Below are 8,775 nucleotides of genomic sequence, written 5' to 3'. Positions count from 1 at the left end.
CGTAATCAGCACTACTGTGCATTAGAGCAGATGAACGTCTTTTTTAGTGACGTTAATGCGCATTAGACTAGATCTACTGCACATTAATTAGTGAATTAGCACAGGTTTTGCCCACCACACTAATGTGCAGCAGAATTAATCGTCTGTTCGTTGTCTTGTGTAGACGGGCCTGCTGCATATGTTCTTCCAGAACATGGCATAGCTTTAAACTTCCTGTGAAGATTAACATGGGACATTTCAGCTGTTGTCCTCAAGGCAGCATGGATCAACTGAGAATTTCACCTTCTTTGACCAGCCCTCTGCTTGATCTTTATGCTGATCCAACAACATGAAAGAAACAACCAGATCAAATTAAATCTTGGAGGACGACTGAGATGGCACAGTCTTGCTCTGTTTGAGGATCTTCTACTTCTACCAGCCTTTGCAACCTCTGAAAGGTGGTATCTGCCAATACAGCATCAGCCCTATGACATCCAGCAAACTGCATTATATTAAAGCAAAATATCTATAATTTTAGGAATTAACATGTAGCATGATAATGCTGCTGTAAAACCAGGAATGAAAGACTGCCAGAAAGAAAGGACAAAGATATCTTGATAAGAGGAGGAGAATGAAGTCAACCCTTTGTCTTTCTTTTTCCATCCAGTTGAATATCAGTTGCAAAACTGTGATATTTCACCACCAATTCATTATCGATGATGTGAAGGCATCTAAGTTTTGGCAGCATCCGTTGCTGGACTGATTTCACCCAGAATCAAGAGTTTTCTTTCAAACAGAAATTTCTTTTCCAAGTGATTAATGACCTGACACTTAGTTCAAGAGGAACTAAGCAGTTGTCAAGCCCTGGTATCAGAGTATACAGCACAGCAAATTCATCAACAGTTGAGAATGGCGCTAAAATCACCAAAAAAAAAACCCCAAACCCAAAACAAACAAAAACATCTGTCCAAAGCCCATAAGAAGTTATAAGCTGAAATCAGTCAAACTGGGCCTTCAGATTAGATTTACAGTACTTGCTTAGTGCTGCACCATGGTCAAGTTCAGATGATGAGTCCCAGGGCCATGCACACTGGCCAAGTCCCTCACCCCAAAAGCTTGAGGCAGTTCTTCTAAGGTCCACAATGTATAGAAAACTATCAATGGGGAATAAGAAGGTTATCAAAGATGCAGTGGATTTTGCTCTTGGAGCAGCCTGCACTGGGATTTGTGAGCTCTATAGTTGCAGTATTTGCTTTAGCTTCAGATAAACACCCCAGGTGTGAAATCCTATGTCCATTAAAACAGCACCAACATTTTAATTGACCATAGCTGGGATAAGATTTCACCCCAGATGCTTGTCAGATGTATCAAGATCTTCAGAGCTGGCAAAAATTAACTGTCTGGCTCAAAAAAAAACCCAGACTGCATTGTGAAAATTGTCTTTAAAAAGTTATTTTTGGTCAAAAACACAAAAGATGAACAAAAAATGTTCCAGTACCTCTATTATCTGAAGTGGAGAGATCTCATTACTAGCCTCATTGCTGATGTATTCAAGCAACATGTGAGTGGTCTGACTGTGTTAATTAAGATGCAGGAAACCAAACATTTAGGCAGCAACCTCTGAAGTTGCACCTGGCCCTTTCTTTGCAGAGACAACAAGGCCTAATTATGGATGTTGCACCCAAATATTACTTCAGGTGCATCAGATGTGTACCTTAGAAAACAGGCAATTTTGCCTGTAAATTAAAAAATAAGTATGTTTAAAAATCAGGCTGCAGTTGTAATCAAGGACCCTTAACTCATTTACTCCTTACGTTAAAAACAAAATGACAGGACACAGTACATATGGCTGGAATAATTTCAGAACAGCAAATTAACAGTAGTGACCCGTTTGTACCTGTTAGGTTTTGATCAACGCAAGGATCAAAACTCCTGCTTTCAGCCTTCAACTGATTGCATTTATTTTGGACTGAGGAAAAATAACAGCATGAAAGCATAAATGTCTCTACAGGAGAAAGAACAGCATGGGTCTCTTTTTGTAACGGGGCAGGGCAACTCTGAGAACAAAATGTCTCCTAGCTTCGCACCTCAGGGAGAGTTTGTAGAAAAGTAAAGGGCCGGTCCACAGAAAACAGAAGCATCCAAGTGGCATGTCTTTCTATATCACGCTCCCCTTTTATAAGGGGCATTGGTCGTAGCTGTGTTGGTCTAAGGACATAGGTAGACAAGGTTCTTTGGGTAAATGTGATATCTTTTATTAGGCCAAATATGTAGTCTAATATAGATTATTTAGTCTAAATAGACTAACGATTTAGTCTATTTAGCTGGTCTAATAAAGGACATCACATTTACCCAAAGAACCCAAAGCAGGACCAGCCCCAACTACATCATCCCAGCCAGGATGTTGAGCTGGGCCTTAAATCCTCCAAGGATGGAGAATCCTTCAGAATAAATTGTTGGTCTAATAAAAGCTATCACATTTACCCAAAGAACCTTGTCTACCCATGTTATAATACACTCTTCTCTAGTACGTTCACTAAGTCATTGTCATTACATCCAAAAAGGATCATTAGATGATGTAGTACCATGTACAATGCAGGCCAAACAATGACCCCATAATGACCACATTTAATAGGGTCTTAGTAGACTATATCTTCCAGAAAGGCATCCGATCACCATTTGAAGACATTAATAGACAATATTGCGGCCCTTGGTACTTTGTTCCACTGGTCAGTCTCCCTCTGTTGGATTCATGGGTTTTATTTTTTGCTTCCCATGCTTTTTTTCTGCAAGCTTCAAGAGCCCTTTATCATCTGCTATTTTCTGCCCAGGGAAGCATGTGCACATCTTGATGGACACAGCTCGGTCTTCTAACGGCTGAAGTGCACAGCACCGTGTCCGTGTTAAATGTATCCCCTCTCCTCCAAATACTCAAGACCGCTCTATTTCCTGAGGTCAACAGAGCGCCTTCAGACTGTGCTTTAAATCCTCATGGATTTCAGCTCCTGCCCCCTCCTCCGAAATCTTTATTTTGCAAGTAGCCATTGTGTTGTCTTTAACCTGGAAAGGAAAGCTGCACAAGTGACAGTTAAATAAAGCACTGTTTGGAAAAACCAGTGCTAGGCTTTTATTGTTTTCCACCTCAATATGCTGCGCCGTATCACGTCAGCTCAGTCGCTTGCTCCGTATCAGTCACATTTCATTGGTTTCCATCGAGTTTCATTCTGAACTCCAACACGTGAACATTGCTTATGGTGACACGGTGCAGCTCCGGATGCCAGGAGTTGGATCTTGATCAGAGGAGATTGTTTTGTAGATGCAACCTTCTTGCTTGCTAGGAGGGTAGTAAAACACTGGAACAGGTTACCCAGAGAGGTGGGGGAGTCTCCATCCTTGGGGGTTTTCATGACCCAGCTAGACAAAACCTTGGCTGGGATGATGTAGTTGGGGTTGGTCCTGCCTTGATCAGGGGTTGGACTTGATGTGACCTCCTGAGGTCCCTTCCCACCCTCATTTTCTATGATTTACTGTCTATAAGCTGCTGCCTGGATATGAGGAACCACAATCCATCTGAGACAGGCCAGTGGGTATGGCGCTGGCTGCTCTGGGGAGGGGTATGATGGAGACGCAGCACCCCCAGAGCTATAGTACAGCGTGGTAATGAAGAGGGCCAATGCCAGGGTTTTCTGTGCTGCCATTAAAGCGGATGGATCCATAAAGAAAAAGCAACAGTCTCTGCTCAGTGGCCAGGTTGCTGCTCCTATCCAACATGCATGGTTGTGTGGCTTTGAGAGCTTTCACAGGAAAAAAGAGAAAACTGCAGAGCAAAGGCATAAAGATAACCCGGGAAATACTACACACCTGTGGGCACCTACAGGATAAATGTGACGGCAACAATGCAGCCGGGTAACACATAGATCAGAGTCATTAGCAGCAGCATTTTCTCCAGCGTCTGAGTAATAGTAGCCTTACAAGCTTGTGCAAAAAATGTAGGGTGTGGAAGACAGGCTTGATGCTAAACACCACAGTTTCACAGGATAGGACCCTGACTGTTTACCTGCTGGGACTATCGTTATGTAGCCAATGCACCTTCAGAGACAACAGACTTTAATATCTTACTTTTGGGAAATGGTCCTGGATAGATCTCTGTGTGTCTTGTGCCTGCTAAAGTTAAAGTGATGGGTTTGGGGAATCCTTATGAAACCTGTATGGCTGTTGGTGTCAACTACTACGTGTCCCTAAGGTGGGCAAGTGAAAACCCCAACTTCCCCCAAGATTGCAGCTCTGGGAAAGTGTGTGCCGGAGGTACTTCTTTTGGAAGTTCAGTGCTGCTTCTATGTGCTCAAGTCAGATAGGTGCTATCCTTTATCCCTTCATGGAAATAGGGCCCCCGCAGCCCATGTCCCACATGTATCCTAGCTGAGAAGGATTAAACTCACCACACAAAAGGAAGAGCATCGTTTCTTTCCTGCATTAATACTACCCTATTTTGCTCAACTGGCAAGTGCATGTGGGGAAAAGCCGCTTCCCTCTCTTGAATTGCACAAAACTGTATCTTCCCAAGCAAGAGTTTTGAGTTAAAAGCGACATTTTACACACGTGCCAAATAACAGGCAACTGCTTTCCAACACAATAACATGGGTTTTTAGATCAAAGGCTGTTAACTACTAACCATGCCCCTTTGGTATGATTGGTGCATTCAAGAGAATAAATGCACACGAGCAGCATCTTAATTTGCCTGCTAAGGGTCGTTGTGTGCCTGGCCTTGTCGCACGCATGCAAAGTGCTAACAGGACACTGAGCTATCTTTTCTTTATCTTCTGTGGGTTCAGGGTATATGCCCAAAAGACCCCAGCAAGGCCTACAGCAATGTAGTACAATCTTGCTCTCCTCCCTGATGTCTATAAGGCCTCTGGAAGCAGTCAACGGGCTGCTGCAGGGTTATCAATTGCGGATTCACCAACATTTCACAGATGGGGAAACTGAGGCACACAAGGAGGTAGGGCCTGAGAGCTTGTTTGTGCTGGAAGCTCCTGCTGCAGCTGAAGTGCGCGCCTTCCTCTGTCCTTCCCTCCCTCACCCCACTGCACTCAGCCGAGACTGATGTCACGTTACCACCAAGTGTCATTTTTTGGTCATGGGATAATGTCACCTTGACTTCCTGTTCTTCTGGTTGCCCTTCCGGCAGCAGGAACAAGCAGGATAAAGGTTAAAGATGGGATTTAAACAATATACTTGAGTGGTCAATTGCTTTTAAGTATGTGGCTCCCACGTGAAAGCCCCACACTACTCTTAGGGGCTACCTTTGGTAAAAAGAGGGACATGCTGGGTATTCATATAGTACAATCCGATGGTGAGTTTATATAGTACAACCCTAGGCTTAGCATGCAAGTTAACCTGGATGCAAATCAAACCCTTCTATCTCTTAGACTCAGAGACAATGAGGGTGGGGAGGGAGCTCAGGAGGTGACATGGAGTCCAACCCCCTGATCCAAGCAGGACCAGCCCCAACTACAACATCCCAGCCAAGGCTTTGTCCACCTGGGTCTTAAACACCTTCGAGGATGGAGACTGCACCACCTCCCTGGGTAGCCTGTTCAGTGCTTCACCGCCCTCCTAGGGAGAGTTTTTCTTAATATCCAACCTCAACTTCCCTTGCTGCAGCTTGAGCCCGTTGCTCCTTGTCCTGTCATCTGCCCCCACTGAGACCAGCCCAGCTCCATCCTCTTTGCAGCCCCCCAACAGGGAGGTGACGGCTGCTATTCAATCCCCCTCAGTCTTCCCTTCTGCAGACTGAATCAGCCCATTTCCCTCAGCCTCTCCTCAACGGTCATGTCCCCCAGCCCCTTTACTTCTTCCCCGGCTGTGTCCCAGTAAGTCATGGAGATCTCACCTTGAGGTTGAAATGGCTTCGTAGATATTACAAAGAAGCAGAATGTGCATCGTCATCGCTTTGTCTAAAAGAAAATGTATACCCCTACTTCGTTTTTCATGGAGAAGGTTAGCTAATGCCAATACAAAACAAATTCAGATGGAAAGAAAGTTTTAGCATTAAATTAACTGCTCTTTGCATGTTAGCATTTTTAATCCGACACCAAAAAAAATCATTATTTTCTTAAATTTAATTAATTTACTAAACTCCTCATGGTTCATTGAATTCAATCCTGTATCTGCGATCTTTCTGGGTCCATTAAGCTCATGGGGTTCAACTTCATCTCTTCTAACTCATAAAAATCTCATCAAAATGGAAATAAAATGCAATTTTGAACTTGCTAATGAAGGAAAAAATGTTAACTTTCCAGTGCCGGTGAATTAATGGATTATCTGTGCCAACCCACTTTAACGGGAAACTTTCACATGGGGGCAAACTTCTAAAAGTGGGAATAATTACACAAAGAGGCATTTGCTGTGCCAGTAATTTTCACTGCCTTTTCCTCCACTGCTGTTGAAGATATTTATGTATTAAGAGTCTTATCCGCCTCCCGCCCCAAGCCTGCTTCCCCTGCTGTTCCTGCAAGATGGACATTATCCTGCCGGTAGTGTATCATATGCTGTGGCTAAGTATGGAGATAGCCACTGCTGTCGCATATTCATTATGGCTTTAATCCAGCAGGGCACTGAAGCACCTGCAAAACTTTAAGCACGGGAGTAATCCCATTTCTTTCAGATGTGTGACTTCCTTCTGGTGCATTTATTCATGCTGCATTTCCATCTGGTGGACGGAGCGCACCGCAGACGCACCAAGCAGAGGTTTTATGATTCAGCAGCCATCAGTTATTACCTCCCATGTGCTTCTGCAGAGAAGCGGGTGTCATTTCCGTGCCAAAGTCCAGGCTGGTTAATTTTGCGCTGCCTGGAAAGTTTTAACCGGTGTTGGTATTTTTCTCACTTTCTGCCCTAAATGGCTAGCAATATGCCTCTGCTTAGCACATAGCTACCTGTTCCCAGCCCTAGAGGTAGCTGTATTTCAGTGATGAATAACATGGTTGCACATACTCGTTATACACTGCTTTAGTCCCTTCCATGATGAAAACTCATCTGTGTGAATTTTTTTCCTAACAACCATTTTAATTGAGAAATAGCCCTTCCAGACAAATCATTTTCTGTAGCAGTTTTTATATTGGTTTTTCATTTCCTGATTACACTTTCTTTCTATTTTTCTTCTCCTTCCCCAAGATGTTTTTTGTTTCACTCTATTTATCCCTTTCTTTTCACTCACTGCGAAATTGGTCCTTGTTTTTCCTCAAGATATGACCGAGGAAGAGGAAGAAAGGAAAGCAGAAAACTTTTCAAGAAGGAAAAAGCAGAAGAAAAGAAGAAATAAACAACTTTGAATAATTTAAGGAAAGGTTTGAATAGCATACTGGAAACACTTAAAAAAATTAAATATGGCATATTGAGCCTTGCAAAATGGGAACTGTCTTCAGTTTTCAAAATGAAATAGTTTTATTTAGAAATGTTCAGTAGTTTCCAATAAATATATCTTACTCCTTATACAAATGTGTGCATACGGATATTGGGGGGTGTGTGTGTGTTTGTATGCGTGTGTGCATCACCTTATTATTGTTGCTGCCTCTACTGCTCTTATGACAGTAATTAAAATAAAATCATGTCCGTGGACCACACTTACTTACATTCTCGTTAGAGCAAGTCACGCATACCAATGAAAGGATGACCGGACCAATGATCTGCACATTTTAACTGTATTTAATTATCTTCCTCTAAACACAGAAGCCTGCATAATAAATGAGCATAGCGCCAGCAACAATGCTGATTAGGTATTAGTGAGACAAAAGAATTCATGCAATGATCTCATCTCGGCAGTTTTTTGCCCCTCCTCCCTTTTTGTCTTAGGGAAGTCTCACATGATTGGACAAAGGGACAGGAGGGATTGGTCCAAAGGGATTGGTCTGCAGTCGGTTTTACACTAGAGATTTTAATCTTTTGAGCACTTGGCTCGGACAATTCTTACTTCTGTTTCGTGCCAACGTCTTAATTGTCCAATTTATTGAATGTCACTTAAGTTTTGCAAAACAGAGTCCTTCCACAATGTAGCTCTGACACTGGTGGAACGATTCCCGCTGGAGGTTTTCATGCACAGGGGGATCTATGGCTTTTCAAGGTTGCTGACTTCCTCTCTCCCGTCAACCATATTCTGACTGTCAGTTCATTAATTTATTAGCTAACTATTTTTCCTACCCCTGAGCAGGGTGCATGATCGACCTTTGTAGCATTCTCAGTTTAGAAATCCCTTACGGTCTGGAGTCTGGGTTTGACTTTTGTTTGGAAAAGCATCCTAAAGTCTGGATGTGGAACTTGACTATCTCAGCCTCTTGGACAGGGCAGGCAAAATACGAGATGCAGCTCCAGAGACTCCAAGGGACCCCAACCCTACCATACCCCCAGCACACACGCATACCCTCCCACAGTTCCCACACACATTCCCATCCCCCATCATAACCCCCCACACACCTGCACACTCCCCTGGCTCCCACCCCAACCACATTACCCACACCCCTCTACACCCACCCACCATACCCACACTGCATATGCCCCACCACCACCACCCCACTCCCCAATCACACCCCCCACATAAATCCAGGTGGAAAACAAGGCAAGAAGGGGTGTCCACACTATTCCCAGCCCTTGCACTTCCAGTCCAAACCATGCAGTACAGTCTTAGGGTTATTTGTAGCTCCAAGCAAGGTTTAGTGCATAGAGCTATTCATAGTTTCATAGTTTCTAGGGTCGGAAGGGACCTGAGCAGATCATCTAGTCCGACCCCCTGCCATGGCA

This window comes from Crocodylus porosus, unplaced genomic scaffold, assembly GCF_001723895.1.
Source record: "Crocodylus porosus isolate Cpor-Errol unplaced genomic scaffold, CroPor_comp1, whole genome shotgun sequence".
Taxonomy (NCBI): domain Eukaryota; kingdom Metazoa; phylum Chordata; order Crocodylia; family Crocodylidae; genus Crocodylus; species Crocodylus porosus.
Note: the sequence above shows the minus strand (reverse complement) of the source record.